Genomic DNA, 18,811 nt, shown 5'->3' with positions numbered 1-18,811 from the left:
GGGGCGGGCCGGGGCGGGGCTCCGGGGCCGTCTCGCAGGCTGCGGCGGCCGCGGGAGAGGCGTCCACAGCGGCGGCGGCTGGGGCAGCGGCGGACGCGCGGCCGATCAGGGCGGCGGCGACCCCGGGTGAGCGCAGCGCGGACGCGGCGGGGGCACGGCGGGGAGCGCGGGTGGGGGTCGGCAGGGAAGGGGGCTCGGGAGGCGCCGGGGCGAACCCTGCCATCCTTCCCCAGCTCCCGACACCCCTGCAGCCCTTAGGGGAGGGAGGACGGGAGGGAGAGCGGAGGACCCAGTCCTTCAGCCCTTCTCCTGCGATCGCCTTCCAGATGTCCGTCTGTGCGCCCGTTGCCCTGCTCCCCAGGACTGCCTCCTGATTGTGTTCCAGATCACCCCCGTCACCCCTCAGCCACTCGGTCCCCTGGTCCCCCAGCCCGCAGCCAGGTATCTTCAGCTCCAAAGCCATTCTCCCAGTCTTCTGCTGCCCCCTTCCCACCCCCAGAGGCCCAGGCTCCTCACCTCTCTCTACAGCGCCAGAGGCAAGGGTGACGCCCCTCCCCAGTTCCTGCACACCTGGACCCTTGTGCTGCCACCTGCCCCAGATGTTCTTAGCCAGTCAGCGCACTGCTGTGCCTAGGACCCAGGCCTCCTGGCCCTATATCACCTTCCTCCTCCTGAGAATCCCAGTCTGGCAAAAGGGACTTTACAGATCTTGGCTTTGGGAACAATTTGACCCACTTCCCAAAAGGCTGGTGCCAGGCCAGCCACGCTATTTAGTGGAGACACCTGTCTTGCCTGCCAGCTGAAGGACTAAGAAGCCTCTGTCAGAATGGGCCAGTGGGTTCCTGGATCCTTCTCCAAACTCTCCTGATTTGCTGGCCAGTGTCCCCAGGGGCCAGAACCAAGACCTTTGTCATTTAAGACCTCCAGGGGTATTTGCTGACCCCACCCCCAGGCTCCCAGAATTCCCCCAGCCACTGTGTTGGGCGTGTAGAGTCCGGCACTGATGGGCGGCCGTTCTGGGCCTGGTCTACTGGCCCATGTCCTTGTTTCCCCTGCTTGCTCCCCAGGGACTCCAGGGCAGAGTAATGGGGCAGGTGTTTTGGGCTTCGGTTGCCCCCACAGCTCTGTGGCCCTCCTGCCTTACTCTTTTGGAAACTTTTCCCATCTCTCACCATCCCCAACCCTCTGGATAGGGCCTGGGCCGTCTGCATAGCGTGAGTCCCAGCGCACAGCAAGCTGGGCTGGGACCATGAAGGGCTGGGACCCGTGGTGCATGAGGGCCAGCAGGAGGAGGGTGGCTGCTCGCCAGGTCAGGCTGGACATCTGGGTCTGGGGACGAGGGCTGTAGGGTGGGTCATTGGCTTTCACTGAGCTCTGAATGGGGTCCCGGGCTTGCTTTGCTGTGAAGAGAGGAGGCAGAGTAGGGGCTGTTTTTCCTGCGTGCTTCTGACTGTCTTGTGTTGCTATGGTGACAGTTTTGCCTCTCTTCCTCCTTCTGACTCTTCTGGGAGCTGGTTTTTATTGGTCTGTTGTCCTGTCTTTTATGGCTCTAATTTCTCCTTTCTACTTGCTCTGAAATAAACAGTCATAAACATGGGCACTGGGCCCAGGCTGGGGGCTGGCAGAACTTCACCTCCTTCTGGCCCTGGGCTCCTGCGAGGGGCGAGAGGTGGGGACAGACCTGCCCACACTCCCTCCTGCCTCCAGCTCTGGGAAGCGGGCAGCGCCTCGGTCTCAGGCACACAGCGCCCCGCATCCTGCCTCGATGCTAATAATAGACTCCATGTGTAGTGGAGGAACTCACTGATGTTCATGACAGTGCTGTGTGGTAGGGGCTGTCCCCACTTTGCAGATGACAAAACTAAGCTCAGAGTGAGCTGTTTCCCTCAGGTCACACGGGATTTAGCACCTAGTCAGCGCTCAGGTTCTGTTCAATGAATGGAACCATGATGGAGCCGGCACCGAACGCCCGTCTCCCTGACTTCCCACCCCGGGGGCTTCCTGGTCTTGCTCCTCCCGGGACAGCAGAGCCCCCTAAACCCTGTGTTCTGGGGGTGCCACTCACTGTCACAGTGGCAAGCTGCCAGGGAGCTGCCTGTCAGGTCTTTGGTGCACCCTTGACCCCAACTGTTGGAGACCCAAGTTGAGAGGCGAGTGAAGCCACTTGTGACTTCCTGTTTTTTACTCAGCACCAAGAAGCATTCAGTTTGCTTTTGCTCCCAGGGCCTAGATGCAACTGGGTAAGTCAGGGACACTGAGAGCCAAGTTAACCGCCCCCCCCCCCACCCCGCACCCAACCCAGCCAGTCCTGAGTGAGGAGTTCAGAGTTTGCCAGGGCCATAGGTCACCGACTGTCAGCTGTCAGTGACATTCTCCAGAGAAGCTGCCCCCCTCTTCCCTTTTATTTTCCCTTTCTCACACACTCTCTTCTTCCCTCCCCTCCCCCTGCCTTCTCCCTTCACTTGGCCTATCTATGCTCCAAGCTTGGTAACATGAAAAGACCAGGGAATCAGCAGCCTCATTGTCGAATGTTGGCCCCGGGGAAGTCAGTTCACTCCTATGAGCCTCAGTTTACAGTCTTTAAAATGGGGTTGACAGCCTCTGTTCCAATAGCCATGTTTGCTTGCTCCTGAAGGATGGCAAGGAGTAGCCTGAAGGGGGTGCTTTGAAGGGTTGAAAGCCTGAAGCACTTATAATGTTGGGAAAGCTCAGTGTTGAAGAGACCCCCGAACGACCACCCAGAGGAATCATTAAGCCGTGATATCTCAGGGTTGGGAGGCATTGTCTAAAGTCCTCTTGTCCAGCCTTGATGTTGAATTCACTTCCTCTCATGCACTTGACATTCATTGAACATCTACTCTGTACCAAATACAGTTTTGGGAGCTGGGGATTTAAAACACTGCCCATTATTCCTTTTTTCAAAGAAGGTAGTCAGACTTAGAGATTCTTATGGTACGTCAGAGAGGTGGTGTGATGAGGGGAATGCTGGGGTGATGTGGGGCCCCAGACAACTTGACGAGGTCACCCACTGAGGTTGAGTCAGGCAGCCTGTGCTTGGTGGCTACAATATTTGTCTTACCACTGCCCACCTGGGGAGCCTAAGTCCAGCCCTCACAGCGATGGGGTGATTACTGCAAAGCCCCTCCCTCAGCTGGTAAGCAGGAAGAGCAGGGGCCTATGGCAGGGAGCCAGTCCTGCCTTCCTCGCTGAGTTTCGACTCTTCGACCCATGGTATCCTCTGGTTCCTAGTTCATCCTGGTTAAAATCCTTTCTCAGAGGCTGCAGGAATTACCTGACAGGGCAGCATGGGGACTGGAAAGAAGTGGATTTTGGAGTCAGCTATGAATCCAAACTCTGCTGTTGCTGTTTCCCAGCTGAGGGATCCTGAAGGACTGGCTAACTGCTCCGAGCCTCAGTTTTTGTACCTGTAAAATGGCAATACCGATGCTCGCCTTCTAGGAAGTAAACGATCTTACGTCTTTATGGCGTCTGGCATGGTGCCCACCTCACAGTAGACTTGCCCTTATTTACTTTCATTGATTAGAAAAGGGTTCTCAGTTACTGGGCCTCTGGGTCCTCTTAGAACTGTGGTGGGGAGCTCTTTGGACTAATTCTGGCCTTCAGAGATCTATTTGTTATCTGGGAAGGTTAAAAATTGCCCGTGCTTCGGTTCCTCAACTGCTGGTTAGTCTTCGAGTTATCTCTCACCAGATAAACTATACTCTGCAACACGGTGACTCTGTGCAAATCACCAACACTTCTGTTTTCTCAAAGGGGAACGGATTTGAAATGGCCAAAACACACTCTGAGTTTCAAGAATCTGTTACTATCTGTGAGAATCCTTTCATTTGATATAGCCCCACGTGTTTATTTTTGCTTCGTTGCCTTTGCTTTTGGCATCAAATCCAGAAATTCATTGCCAAGACCCATGTCAGGGAGCTTATTGCCTGTATGTTCTAGGCAATTTATGGTTTCAGGCTTTACTTGCAAGGTTTTAATCCATTTTGAGTTCATTTTCGTGTATGATGTAAGGTAGTGGTCCAGTTTCGTTCTTTCGCATGTGGTGCCCAGTTTTCCCAACTCCATTTATTGAAGAGACTGTCCTTCCTCTGTTATATATTCTTGGCTCCTTTGTCAGAGAGCACTTGAAAATGAATGCTTCATACGCTTTATTCTGCGCATGTTTAACTTCCTTTTTTAAAAGTTACCATATATATGTACATACATTTTTTTCAAGTCATCACCAGAACTCTGGGACGTTAGTATTCTTGTCCCCTTTTTATAGTTAGGGAAACTGGGAAAGGCAAGGTAACTTGCAGAGAGTCCATCAGCTAGTAAGGGACAGGGCCAGAATTTAAAACTGGGTCCTGCTTGCACTTTCAGCCATAGTATACAGTCTTGTCATTTCCTTGGCTGGTGTGTCAGTGACCTAAAATAATTGTGTTTGGAGAAGGAGAGCAGATTTCAACGGGAGTGGAACTGGTCAGTAACTTAGACTCATAGTAAATATTTAGAGACTTTATTAGGGTTTTGCTCTCAGCGTGGCATTGACGAAGCTTTGTGCAGTTGGCTGAGGCCTCATTCCTAGAAGTGATGAATGGAAAAGGAGTCCGATATGTCTGAGTTAAGAGACGATGTTTGATGATGCTAGAAGTAACTTCCTTTGCACAAGAATGGATTGCTGGTTTGTCACTGAAATAAATTGAACTGATTTTATAACTGAATGTATGAATGGAAAGCATGACAGGTGCATCCCACGGATATATACGGACCAAAGCAACAAGGTCAGAAAATGTGGGTGGAGGGTTTTTAAATGTGAAAATCTTTTGGATTCAGGGTCTCCTTATAACCCACGTCTCGGAAGACGGAAGTATTGAAAGTGACTGCAGAACCGCTCACTCCTAGCCTTTCTCAGGTAATTAAGAAGCCTAATCTCCCTGGTTTGGGAACCCGTTGTCCCAGTGCATCCAAGTGCTGAAAATGGGTGCCACACTCGCCAGCAACGTGCTTACTGGGTCCAGCTTAGCGCTGCAGACAGATGTGCTTCTATTTGCAATTATCTCAGGGCCTGAGTCTGGTGTCTGCTTATTTAATGACTTCACTTTCTAATAAAAATTCTGTATGGTGTAGATAATTAGATCTTTAAAATGAAACTGGGGAAATGGTATGCCCCCAAAGAATTGGATTGCAGTTTTATGATGGATCAAGCATTAAAATGAGATCATTCATTCATTCATTTAACAAATATGTAGTGGGGCCCTGTGCTGCACGAGGTTGGGTCCAGTGATCAGTAGGGCATCACCCCAGCCCGCAGCTGGCTGTCATTCCATGGGAAGCAGAGGTGAAGACACACGCCGAAGTGGAGCTTGGCATTTATCGTACAGAGTGCCCTGTGCCAGAGAAAGAGGGAAATGTATTACTGTGTTATTCGTGGAGCACCTGAATTCCCCGTGACATGCTGCAGGGAGAGGGGGAAAGCACGTGGCTTGGACAGCTGATGACCCGGGCGTGGCTCTCAGCTCTGCTCCTTGCTGCCTGGTCCGTTTCTCTGTTGGTGAAACGGGAAGGTTGGATTTGATGACTTTAAAAGAGTCCTTCTGCATCCAGCCTGATGATTCTAATATGCCCGGGGGCTCCTTTTCCTGAGTGATAGGGAAAGAAGCAAACNTGGCAGCCTTAGTCAGTGGGGCTGCGGAGGCGGAGCTGGGGATGGGGAGAGCCAAGGGTGTTTTCAGATAATCATCTCAAAGAGCAGAGAAACCTTGCTCTCCTTCCCAGAAAGGGAACAGCGTTCTGATTGAACATCAGCTAAATGAGTGGAAGTCAAGGCCAATGACAACAGCGAGAGACAAAGGGATACAGGAGCTCAGGAGAGGCGGGGAGGAGCGTCACCTGCTTACCCCCACTTTCCAGGGTCTCTGTTGACACAGAGATGGAGGGCTTGGCTTCACAGATGCCTTGGTCACTGCAATCGTTTCAAGTTAATGTCCTTTAAAAAAAATAATTTGGTTTGATGATTCCCAGGCTTTAGAATAAATGAAAATGCACAATCATCTTAGGATCGCAAGGAACAATGACAAGCACACAACTTCCTCAACATTCCATCAAGTCCCCTCTTTCCCATTGACGACCAAGCACAGGCCCTTCCAGGAGCAACCGCGGGACTGGGTCCCAGGAGCCTAGAGTAGGGTGACACTCGGCTGTGGCTGGGGGACGAGCAAATGCTCATCTGTGTCTCATGGTCCTCTCAGTCCCACATGGGCCGCAGCACCTCCTGAGCCGTGTAAATGATTGTTGGCAGAAATCATGAGCAGTTAGGATCACGTTTAGCCATCCTCTGATGAACTTTTGGAACAGATATCCCCATTCTGTAGGGGGAAACAGAAACACAGAGGTGTTAAGGAACTTGCATAAAGTCACTTCATTAAGGAAGGTCGCGGGCTGGTGCCTGAAGCGACATCTGTGTGCCTGCAAAGCGTGCTCTCTCTCTACCACCCCCACGAGAAATGAGAGCCGGGCATATGGGAGGAGCGTGGAATTAATAAGCATGTGTCTTGGGTAAAATCCTCATCTCAAAGAGCTAGACGTGCTTCCATACCTTGAAACTGAAAAGAAGAACAAGAAGAAGGAGAAGAAGAAGAGGAGAAAATATAGCTGTGTTTTCAGTGCTTCCCTGTGACCGGCATCTCTGCATTGGACTGACGTCCTTGGAGGGTGTCCTTTGCTTAGCCCACTGCATCAGAGAATGCCATCCAGCAGTAATGAGCTGAGCCTCTGGTGTGTGCGGCATATGGCCTTGCTGAGCTGTGGCGCCCACCCAATTGAGCCAGGTTGTGCAGAACTTATTTTTCAGCCCTCTCCCTGAGGCAGCTGGAGAGACCTGGGGTCTCAGCTTACAGAACGACGGACTTGCTTGTCCTCGAAACTGGAACGGCACCTTTGGTCTATGTTCTCTATTGTACAAAACCTGAGGTCAAGAGAAAGAGGCAGCTAGATCGGGAGCCAATATCAGAAGCTTTTCCAACGTGGGGGCAAGAATTCACCTTCGCCAAAGCTGCAACTGGGCTGTGACTCTTTGAGATATCTAGGGGTATGCATCCAGAAGTTCTGGGAGAATATCCCGGGGCCACGGGGCGAGTGTGCACCTGGAAGCAAACAGACCTGGGTTGAAATCCTGGCTCTTCCCCTCGGCAAATTCTTAGGCTTCCTAAGGTTTGTAACTTATGAACCGAAGTTAATAATATTGGTGTCTCAGGAATATTGTAAGGGACAAATTAATTAGACATATGTCAGTCTCCCTTTTTTGCCTGCTCTTTGAAGAAAATTTGAAAAATATTTGCTACTTTCTTCAGGCTCCTCCTTATTTGTTGTTTGGGGTAGAAAATGACACGGGGCTTTTCCTCGCCCTGACAGACACATTCCTGAATTGCCCCTGACCAGGCCCCCGAATCCACTCCTCCGGGTTGGTATTTCTAGCTGTGAGTCTTTATTTTATACTTGAATGGAAGGTGACTGTATTGTTTGGTGGGGCATAATACAAAGGTTGTACTTACTCTGTAAATAATCGGTCTCCCTACCTGCAGTCTTTTTCTTACTTTGTGTGTGTGTGTGTTTTCTTGCTGGAGTGTTGAGGTTTCAAATCTGGGGCCTTGAGGGCGTTCAGATAGAATGAATGAGGTCGTAAGCTGTTTTCTGACATCCCTTCTTCGCAAGTCCAAAATCCAAAATCCTCTGTAAAGTTTTGTCTTTCCTAGCTCATTTGGAGGCCAAAGCTGGCCTGATTGAACATGAGACTATTCATAGTTTTTTTTTTTTTTTTAAATACCATTCTAGGTGAGTAAGTTTTTCATCAGATGGATAAGTGTCCCCGACCCTGCCCAGGGGATACATAACATAGTACATGCACTATATTATTGTTTAAAAATCTGAAAGATTCTGAATTTGGAAGTACATGTGGAGGAGAAATTTCAAAGAAGGGCTTGTGGACCTCTTCTTCCAAAGCCCATAAGAACACACAGCCTCCCTGGGGCTGGGGGGTTGGGGAGGCATGGGTGGGGCCCTCGAGCATCCTGCCCTTGGTCCCCAGTGGTATGGTGAGATGGCTCATCCTGTGCTCATCACACACCTTAATGCATGTTTTGTATGTGGCACGTATTCTATACTGTATTCCTACAATGAAGTAAGCTAGAGAAAAGAAAATGTTGAGAAAGTCATAAGGAAGAGAAAATGTATTTACAGTACTGTACTGCATTTGTCCAAAAAAAAAACCCCAAAAAACTACGTATAAGTGGGCCTGCACCATTCAAACCTGTGTTATTCAAGGATCCACTGTAATAGGAAAAAAAATTAAATGACCGTCCTTGGCACGGACCCAAAACAACAATAGCAACAACAACAACAAAACGTTTTAAAGCATAGGTTCCAAAGTTTCACTGGGACAATATAATTTTTAAAAAATTCCATAGAACTAAAAATAAGCTGGGAATTTTGGGTCTAGTGTGGCTTATAGTCCAATTTCATCACTGGCCTTTGGAGGAAGGTAGAAGGGAATTTTTCAACCTCACTCATCATTTTAGGCGTGTGAGGAGGAACCAGGGCCTGAACAGGGAGCAAGGGGAAGTGAAAGAGGCCGGCAGAGCGTGAGAAGGTCTTGCTTCTTATCTTGGGTCTGCTCTTGACTTGTCAAGTCAGCTTGGGCACATTGCTTCCCTTCTCCCGGCCCTAGGAACTCGGTTTCTAAATCAATTAAGTCTTTCTTTCTCCCTCTCTGAGAGGCTGGGAATGGAGGTGGGGGCCCCCAAGAGAGTGAGAAGCACTAAGCTGCTTGCTGGCCATGTTCTGGTAGCTTCCATCTGGCCTCCACACGGACTGACGAGGGAGGCGAAGAGACTTCCTCTGCACTCTGCAGCGGTTTCCTCTGGCTGTTCCTTCTCATAACACTGATCCTCTGATTCCTGGGGCTGGTTTGTGTGGGATCCCCTGTAGTGCCGGCACCTGCCCGGAGGCCCAGCGAGGGCTCCGTGATACTCCGGCAAGCGCTGCAGGTGACTGGGCCCCTGCTGGACGTGCCATCCCTGCGGTTGCTCTCCTGACTAGGATTGTCGTTGAGGCCGTGGTTCAGCATTACTGAGGCGACGTCAGAAAGGAGTGTGCAAGTTCCCTGTGGTAGAGCGTGGGACCAAGGAAGGTCTGCCCAAGGAAATGGGATAGCCTGCAACTTTGTGGGCCAAGCATTGATGATAGAACATGTAGGGAAAGGGCTTTGGGGACCAACCTCATTCTCTCACTCTCTCCCTCCTTTATTTCTTTGCCTTTTAAGTTTACATTTAATGCATTCTGGCTTTTGCCAGGTTCGACATTTCCCATGTCCACCCGGATCTAACAACATTGAACAAGTCAGTAGCTCCACCTTTCCCTGAGCGCCCACCTTGATTGCCTCACCTGGCAGTAACTCAGTTTAGGAACCAGGGGCCTGACTGAGGACAGGGGGTTCCGCAATGGAGACGGGACCTTGAATTTTAGGATCCTGAGGCCCTTCTGTTTGCAGAGACTGGGAGCCACTGGGGAGCGGGAGAGATGGTTGATGCCAGGGCACACACTGAGATGGGGGTACTTCTGGGAATGGCTGGTGCTTGTAAGTGAGAGAGGCCTGGACTCCTGTATGTGTGTGTGTGCGCGCGTGGGTGCGTGTGCGAGCGTATGCATGCATACACGTGTTAGGGAGTCCTTTCAAATTCTGGGAGGTGCTGCCAAGGCCTGAGCCCCCGCCAGGTGCTCTCTGAACAAGGCTCCACTTCACCCTGAGCCCTGGTTTTCGTGTGGCCCACTGGGGAACTGACCACTGAGGTTCTCCCCCAGGGCTAAGGGACCTTTTGTGTTTCAAGGACCAGTGACCCCTGAGATCGGCAATTCTGAGCTCCACTAGCAGGAAGCAACTAAATGATGTTTCTTAGGGAGAAATATCTAATCCTTTTGCTTTGGAAACACAGAACCCTGTCAAATCTTATTCTAGACATACTTGAAAACACTCAAATCCTTTGAGCTTATTACTTTAAAAATAAAAATAAATGAAAGAAAAACCTAACGTAAGTTTTAAAAAATAAAGGACTTGGAAAATATCCAGTTTTATTTAATAGCCAATTGGAGGACATAGGAAAAAATGATGAAAGAGAAAGGAAACAGAAGGAAGAAAGAGAAACCCAGAAGGGAAACTGTGGCAGCTGCCTCTGCCCCAGGAAACGTGGGTATTCGGGTCCTCCTGTACAAGCTAAGCGGAGTCGGGAACCTGGAGGGGAGGGGGCAGAAGGAACAGAAGTAGGGAGCTAGGGATCCTGGCTCAGTTTGCTTCCTAAGCTTCCAAGGAGCAGGAAGACCTAGCGGGATATGGAGGGAGCAGCAGAGGGGAGTCCTTGGGGAACTGAGGTCTGCCACGGACTCATTAACCTTCTGTCATCATCCTCTGTCTCATCCTCCGTCTCTGGATCCCAGTCCCTGTGTAATGAGTGGGTTTCACTAGATGAAATGTAAAGCAATGCCCGGGGTCGGTGAGGGAAGCCTGGCCCCAGACTCCGGGACCAAGGCTCTCTGGGAGAGAGAGAGGGTTGCCCGGCTCTGGCCTGCAGCGGTGGCCTCCTTCCCCATGGGGTCCACACGGGGGCTTTCCTTCCTCGTGCCTGGGGGCAAGCGTGTACGCGTGTGCCTGCATGAATGAAATGCGATATGCCTATCTCCTATTTTATCCTCCTTTTAAGCCACTGCGTCAAGACGCCATCCCCCCTCCTCCCTTTTTTATACTGTCTGCTCGGTAACCTGCTAGTGAGGTTGTGGGTTGTATAAATTTATCTGTTCAACCTCAACTTCAGGAAATACTTTGAGTAGCTCGTATAAACAAAAATAGCGACAGTGTTTTTGATATTTCATGGTATATGCACATGATTTATTTTTATGACCCAGGACCAACAGGGCCCCTCGTTTCTCAAAGCACACTCGAATGTTCAGTTACAGTAGCAGCAGTGAGCTGTGGTCTGCAGCATGTATTGAGCGCCTGCTAATTCATTTTGCTGCTGTTTGTGCACCTTTCTCACCCCAAGGCAACCTTGCAAGGTAGATCTGTGGATTTCTCTTTTGAAGATAAAGCCAAGGAAGTCAAGAGAATTTTACACACTGGCTTTGAGACATAGGATTGAAAATGGGGGCCCAGGATTTTGACTCAGTTCTGCCTGACTCTCAAAATCCTACACTTTCCCATACCACATAGTTCACTGCTTCCAGGCCACAATTTTATTTTTTTAGGAAAATACGATCTCTCCCTCCCCCCCTTTTTCTTTTCCTTAAGCCTCAGAAAATACAATCTGAGTTGGAGTTTGTTGCCTTTTTCCAGACCGGAGTCCCATGGCTCTCCCTAATGTAATGTAAACTTCATGCAGTCACCGTATTTCCATAGAGCACGTACTTCCGTGCGCTTCCAAAGTGGCCGACACTGTTCTAGAAGCTTTTATGTGTCATTTAGTAGGAGAAGACGTGGACTTTATTTTACAGAGGGCAAAACTCAGCCTCAGAAGCAATTATTTACAGAAAGGCAAATAGCATATGAAAAGTGGTGGTTTGCTTTGTGAATTAACAATTTAGACTACAGTTCTATAGCGTGCTTGGGATTTTGCTTTTGGCCTGGGACCGAAGCATCCCTTGTTAAACCACAAGATCAAGTTCAGCAGACCCACCCAGCTCACACCCTCGTTGTGCCTGGCTTCCTCAGTCTCTGTCTGCTGCGGTTGGAACTTGACTTGGTGGTGGTGGAGAGAGGCATGGTTCCTCTTGTCTTTTCCCATCTTGCATTAGCCTGTACCATCAGCTCATTTTAGTTAGTCTGAACTCCTGTTTTAGTTTCATTGCTCGTCGGAGACTTGCCAATATTATGCATTAGCTTCATATTACAGAGGAGAAAGCAGTAATATGAGTGACCCAAGATCACACGTGGGCTAGGCATTCTCTTTCTGAAATGATTTTTAAAAATTTTTTATTTAAATTCAATTAACCGACCTACAGTACATCATTAGTTTCAGATATAGTGTTCCGTAATTTATCAGTTGCATATAATACCCAGTGCTCATCACATCACATGCCCTCCTTCATACCCATCCCCCAGTTACTCCATCCCCCCGCCCACCTCCTCTCCAGCAACCCTCAGTTTGTTTCCCATAGTCAAGAGTCTCTCATGGTTTCTCTCCCTCTCTAGTTTCTTCCCATTCAGTTTTCCCTCCCTCACCCTATGATCCTCTGTGCTGTATCTTACACTTTGAATGTGCTTGTAATTTACTCATTCATCATCCATCCATCCATCCATCCATCCATCCATCCACTTATTCAACAGATATTTATGGAGCACTCACGGTGAGTTGGACATTTCTCCCCTGTATCAATTTCTGGAGATTGAGCAGTGAAGCAAACAGGCAAAACTCCTTGCCCCCATGAAACTTTATTTCATTGGGGAAAGATGGGCCATAAGCATGTAAACAAGTAAAATGTATATTATGTTAGACGTCCTAGGTTCCATGAAGAAGGATGACGCAGAGATGGTGTACAGAGCGAGGGGTGAGTGGGGGGAAGAGTTGCTGCTTGGAGTTGGGTGGTCAGGGAAGTCCTTGTAAAAGGTGAGGGTGAGGGAAGGTCTGCAGGCAGTGAGAGAATGCACCCTGTAGCTTGCTAGGGAAGGCATGCTCCAGGAAGAGAGTCAGCAGAACAGGTATTCCCAGCCCGCTGAAGGACCAAGCAGGAGACCAGGGCTTGTAACCGAGGGGCCAGGCGGGCAGCGGCAGGCAGAGATGTCAGGCGACAGCCTAGGGCTGGCCTGTGATTTCAGGGCTCTCCTGCTATTCCCGCTGACAGAGAGCTTTCACTGTATTTTGCGGTCACCTTTGCCGCTGCTCCGTCCGCGTAATGGTCTGTGCACCCTGGAGGGAAGGCCTCTTATATCCTTGGTTTTCACATCCCCAGCCCCCAGCTCAGGCCTTGGGGAGAGGAAGAGTGCAGCTTTTATAACTCTACTCCTTTTTTCTTCTTCTTTTTTTAAGGCCAAGTGTTCTCATTAAAGACTATTTGTGAGTCTTTTGATAGAAAATGGTTATTTTGAAGGAATGCCACTTCTAAACTCCAATTAGCCAGTTCCTTTTTGGACAGCCATCAAACGGATGGACGCGCTAGGGAGAGAACAAGGTGCCAGGAAAAACTGGAAGCGAAAGTTGCAGAGAGGAGGGTGTTCACTGGAGTCCGGAGGAAGAGGGCCTCACCAGAAATCCCCAAGGATTTAGCAGGACGGCCCAGTTCCCTGCTGGGGACTGGTGTTTACAGAAAGTGACCAAAGGCTGGAACAAGGAGGCTCTCCAGAAACCCTCAAAGCGTGTCAGGAGACCAGCCAGGACTTTCCACTCACTGCTTCTCAGGGGATAGCTGGGAGGGGGGGCCCCCAGGGACCTGGAAGGCCTTGTCTCTGGAGACCTTTCTGGAAAGAAAAGAGCATTTTCCTTGTTAGGGAGTTTCCCCTGCCAGAGGCTTGGGCTGCTTCTGAGGTGGGGCAGGAACGTGTGAAATGCGGATGGGCTAAGAGAAGAGGGCCGGGCAGAATAATGTGGCCTCCGGTGACATGCCAGCATTGGAGAAGGCCCATGGCTGTCAGCTCCCACCTTCCTATCTGCTCCCAGTCGGAATCCTACATCCTCAGGACAAAGGGGACTTATGGCAACTAGGCCCAACTCATAGCCCTTGGCACAAGTAGCTCAGTAGGGTCGAAGCCAGGGGGTCTGAGGGAGTGGGAGCTGAAACCGGACATCCTGATGTCTGTGGGAAGCCATTAAGGAATCTCAACAAGGCAGTGATGAAATTGGACTTTCAACCAGAGGGACTTGTGCATCACAGCGTGTATGACATACTCACAACACTGCAGAGTGTTCGTCGATGACAGTTGGCGAGGACAGTAACTCCTTTATAGCTGGCATGTCAGGTGGTGGGTTTGTTTAAAAGTAATAAAGAAGGAACAAGAAAAGTTTGCCTTGTAATTATTCAACAGTACATATTTGTTGAGAAGGGACCGTGTGCAGGCACTGCGCTAGCTGCTTTTGTAGCTAGATCCCCATGCCTTCAGGGAGTCTCCATTCTACGGAGACTTCTAGAAGAACTGTACTTCAGGACACTTGCGATAAGGTCACCTGAATGCCCTGGTTTCAGAGGCATGTGGCAAATCTTTAAAAGTGGGGAATACACGCTCACAGTACCTACATTTGAAGACTAGAGAGCGAGTTCTGTACCGGCCAATGACCTTTTTAAAGCAAGTCACAGCCTTGCCAGGCCCTCCTCTCCTCCCTGTCGGTGGAGTCAATCTTTCCTTGCAGCCCTCCCTCTCGGGGATCTGATGCACGTAACAAACTTGGAAAACAAGTTGAAAGCTCTCTACAGATTACAAGGCGTTACTCACCTAAGGTTAGTTTGCAACTCAGTCCTTAGAAACTTTGCTTCTCCTGGTAGGTCTCCGACTGGCCGTATGGGCTTTCTTCCAGCTTTCAGAATGGCTTTTCCTGACTTTATGTTAGTGTCTGGTTTCTGCAGTTCGGTGTAAAACTTTAAAAACATCTGTGTGTATGTGTGTACCTGAGTGCTATGGGGCTGATGGTGTTTTAGGTGGATATTACATTAAAGAAAGAAAAAGGTCAGGATGGTCGCTCAGGATCTGAAAAGCCTGGGGTGCTGTATGAAAATAGCATCTGTGGGTAGAGGGCGGGGAGGAAGGTGTCAGAAGGCAGCCTCGCTTGGGTCAGGGTAGGAAACCAATAGTGTGAATGAAAAGCAGCATCGCGGGGTGCCAGTTCTCTCAGACCCCCAAATATAGCTTTTGAAAACTGAGCTTTCTGGTGAAAAGATCGCTGTTGCCGAAAGCCTTCCATATATGTCAGTGAGCTGGGACGGAGAGCGTAAAGCCTGCCTGAAATGTGTCTAAATCAATAACGAAGGTAACTCACCCACTCCTGCTGGAAGGAGCTTTTTTTTGAAAAGTGAAAATAAGAGGGAAAGAAGAGAATAAAGCAGAGACTGAGAACAATCAGTTTGGATTAAAAACAATAGGAATAAGAAAATGGAATTAGTCACTCCAAACAGATCCTGTGAGCCTCTGTGCTGAATTACTACCCTCCCTGGCAGGGTTTAAGGTCAGGGTTTCCTTATGGTCTTATTTCCTGATAAAATGACACACTGTTCCCAGTGCTGGCTTCAGGCCTGTGCTGGGCATCCTGGAGACCCGTGACATGGAGCTGCTGCAGGCTGCTCTGGAAACTCAGGAAGCCTTGCTATGGCCGGAGGACAGCCATTGTCCCTGAGAAGTTTCAGCAAGACCAAGTGGAGTCCCTCAGCCATGGGGCAGGAGAGCTGAGGCTAGCCCCCTGACCCCCTGCCCGCTCAGTTCAATGCAGATGGAAGCTCAGTCCTTTGGTTCTGCATTTCTGTTACTGTAGATCTCTTGTTCTTTGGCTGTATCATCCATGATCTTGGGAAATGGCCCGGAGACCAGGGACACCTGGGTGGTTTGCTAGTGTTTTAATCAGTCTGCAGTTTGCAAAAGAAATTTTTACACTGAAGATGTGTCAGTCCTGTTTTTTTGTTTGTTCGTTTGTTTGTTTTTTTAAGATTTTATTCATTTATTGGACAGAGAGAGACACAGCAAGAGAGGGAACACCAGCAGGGGGAGTGGGAGAGGGAGAAGCAGGCTTCCCGCAGAACAGGAAGCCCGATGTGGGGCTCGATCCCAGGACCCTGGGATCATGACCCGAGCTGAAGGCAGATGATTAACAACTGAGCCACCCAGGCATCCCTGTCAGTCCTGTTTTTAATCACACTGGGCTATGATAACACCTATGATTTTGTTTCTAGTGTCTTCCTCTCTTTGCTGTTTGATTTGGGGCCATCACTTAACGACTCATGGGTCTTGGGGACTTCTTCCATAAAATGGACATAATTCCTTTTTGCTGTCCTCAACATACTACCTGTGAATATGAAATGATTTTATATGTGATAATGTGATGTATTCGTCAGCTTTGCTGTAGTAAGAAATAGTTGCCAAGTTTCAGTGGTCGTAGCAACAAGAATCTCTCTTGTGTCACATGTCGGGGGCTGCAGATTGGCTTCTATGCCATTGCTCCACATTTCTTATTCTGGCACCTGGGCTGAAGGGACAGGTGCTTCTAGGAGTGTGTCCTGCTCATGACAGAAGGAAGAGAGTGAGCAAGGTGGCAGAAGCATGAGATGCTTCTGGAAGCTTCTGCTTTATTCTACTTACATTCCGTTTGCTAAACAGGACAAATGGACAAGTCCTCTATCATTTGTGTTGCCTTCCCATGGGAAGGGAGGTCAGACATGCCAGTCACGTGGTAGCCAGACAGGCAGTAGAATCTTTTTACAGTTGAGAAGACAATGTGGCCGAACCCATACCTTATAAACCTATGAAACAAGATGGGCAGGTTAGGTTCTTAGTAAAATCATATCGAGCTGCTATTTTATGTTGATATTTTAGTTAACTGAAATATGCTGGCCTAGCCAACATTTGATTACACTAAAGATAGGTGCTCCAGGATGGAGGAAATTTTATGTCATTTACCCCCATTATGCTGGGGGGAAAACCTAGCACCGAGCCTGGAAAATAGGAAGTAACAGTACATACTAGGTATTCTGAATATCCGCATGAGGTCACAGCTGCTCTAATTCTCTGAGAACTCAAAAGCCAAATATAATTAAGGTTTCCACAGTCTATTTAAGATGAGAAAATTTGGCAAAGCCCGGGTTTTAACTGCACAGTAGATGAACAGGTTTATCAGTGTATTTCTTAAATTCAAACATAATCACATCTCCGAAGCCTTTTTTGCTTTTATGTTGGAACTCATACATCAAAGAACTCTCGTGCAAACAGAACTCAGGGTCCCCAGCAGTGCTGATGACCTCTGTCCTCGTCAGGGGCAATAATAACAGTGCTATCCGCCATGGTTGCGTCTTGCTCTGGGGCTTTCCAGAGCCTGTATTATTCTTCCTATCTTTTGTTGTTCCTACCTGTCTCGTTGGTAGTCTCTTGCATTTAGAGAAAAGAAAACCAAGATGCCAAGATGTGAGGGCAGGGCCAAAGGCTGTGCAGTGGGCATGGGCCCCTACTCGGCTCCCCAGCTGTGTGGTCTTGGGATCGTTACTCAGCCTCTCTGTGTCTCATTGTTCCCCTCTGCAAAGTATGGATCATAATAGCATCTTCCTCCTAGGGTGTTGCGAGGAGCTAATGGGGTGATGCGTGTGAAGGGTTTGGAGCCCTGCTTCGCAGTAGCAAGTGCTCAGGACACCCATGATTCATTTTAACGAGTAGCTCTGTCCAGCCTCAGCACCGAAGGGAGAACCAAAGCAGAAATGAGGTCTTCGATTGTGGCTGGGATGTGGGACCCCGTGGACGGAGGGAGGGACTGAGATGGGTGGTAAGGAAGGGAGGGCCCTGCAGCAGACGTGGCCATGCTGCTATCTGGAACAATCTCATGACAGGGTGCAGAGACCGGAAAACTCCTCAGGTGCGGGGCCTTCATCACGGCTGTCCCTGAGCCCGGGCAGGCAGGGCGGCCTGCGAGGCTTCCTGTTCAGGCCCAACTTCTAGTCAGTTCCGGCTGTGGGCCTCCCATTCCTGTGATGGTGACTCGGGCAAGAGCTTTCCAAAGCAATGCTCGGTTGAGACGCAAGGGATGTCCACAGGGGTGTTGTTGGTCTTTGTCTCGGGCCTCTCCTGATGGCCTGAGTCGAGCAGGGCCCAACTGTCCGTCAAAGGGGAGGGGCTTCTGCATGTGACGTGCGCTCCAGAAGCATGCTCAGGGCTGGATTCAGGTGAGAGGGTCCCGTATGAAAGGCAGGCAGACGTCCCTCCACCCGGATGCCCCACACAGTGCGAGGCACCTTGCATGCGTATAAGATCCTCTGGGGGTCCTTGCAAGCCCTCACCGGCTCTTTCCTTCTAAGACCTTGAGTAGGCAATGTTCCGAGAGGCCAGTGAGTACTGTACTATGAACTTGAAAAACATAACACGTCATTCTGCTTTATTGTCTATAATTGAGATTTACCCTTCCTCTAACAGCATTGAATTTCAGTAATTTCAAAATCCATCTCAAGATCTAACCCTTCTGTCACCAGGATTAACAGGTATTCTTAGCAAAAGGAAACAGCTCATTTAGAATACTGTGTTTTTGTAAAAATGGCAAATATAGGCCTTATTTACTTATTTACATTTTTATCATTTTCCTCTTCTGCTAGCATTAGGGGGGGTAAGATGTTCTGCTCTGAAATGTGTCATTCAAGGGTGCATGGACACTGCTTTCCAGATTGATTCCCACCTCCCTTATCTCCCTTACTCTGCACAGTAGCTCTGGAAATGACACCTTATCATTTATGCCCATTTTATCAAAGAGGGAACTAAAGCTCGGGCTCCTGTGAGCACTTGGCTCAGGTTATGATAGCTGATCAATGGAGGGGCCACGACTTGCACCCGGAAGCAGATGTGACCCAGAGTTTGTGGTCTTGGCCCCGCATGGGGTACTTTTTGAGGGTACTTTGACCCTTGCTGCTTGGGCCAAAGTGAGTTAGGATCTGTGTTTATGAAAACCTTTCTACTTTGGCTCAAAGTGTGAATGTGGGAGTGGTTTTAGTGGTTAGGAGAAACAGTTGCCTGCACAGAGGGCCCCCTCTGCAACCATGCAGGGGTGTGCGTGGGAGGGGAGCTCAGGATAATCCAGCCTGGGCTCCCTGGTAGGTGAGT

General features: G+C 49.4%; 1 protein-coding gene across 7 annotated transcripts in view; it reads left to right on the top strand.

The window, feature by feature from the left end:
- The first annotated feature begins 19 nt into the window (after positions 1–19).
- Positions 20–18,811, top strand: part of CYRIA (CYFIP related Rac1 interactor A) — a 107,137-nt gene continuing 88,345 nt past the window's right edge. For 3 of the 7 annotated variants that reach the window (XM_040622893.1, XM_040622899.1, XM_040622892.1), the window contains exon 1: positions 20–126. The gene's annotated coding sequence lies outside the window, so the exon portion shown is untranslated. Of the gene's footprint in view, positions 127–4,837; positions 4,916–18,811 lie in introns of those variants that run through there. The other 4 variants (XM_040622898.1, XM_040622896.1, XM_040622894.1 and 1 more) reach the window with 4 other exon arrangements.

This window comes from Ursus maritimus, unplaced genomic scaffold, assembly GCF_017311325.1.
Source record: "Ursus maritimus isolate PB19 unplaced genomic scaffold, ASM1731132v1 scaffold_6, whole genome shotgun sequence".
Taxonomy (NCBI): domain Eukaryota; kingdom Metazoa; phylum Chordata; class Mammalia; order Carnivora; family Ursidae; genus Ursus; species Ursus maritimus.
This window is presented reverse-complemented; position numbering and strand designations above follow the sequence as displayed.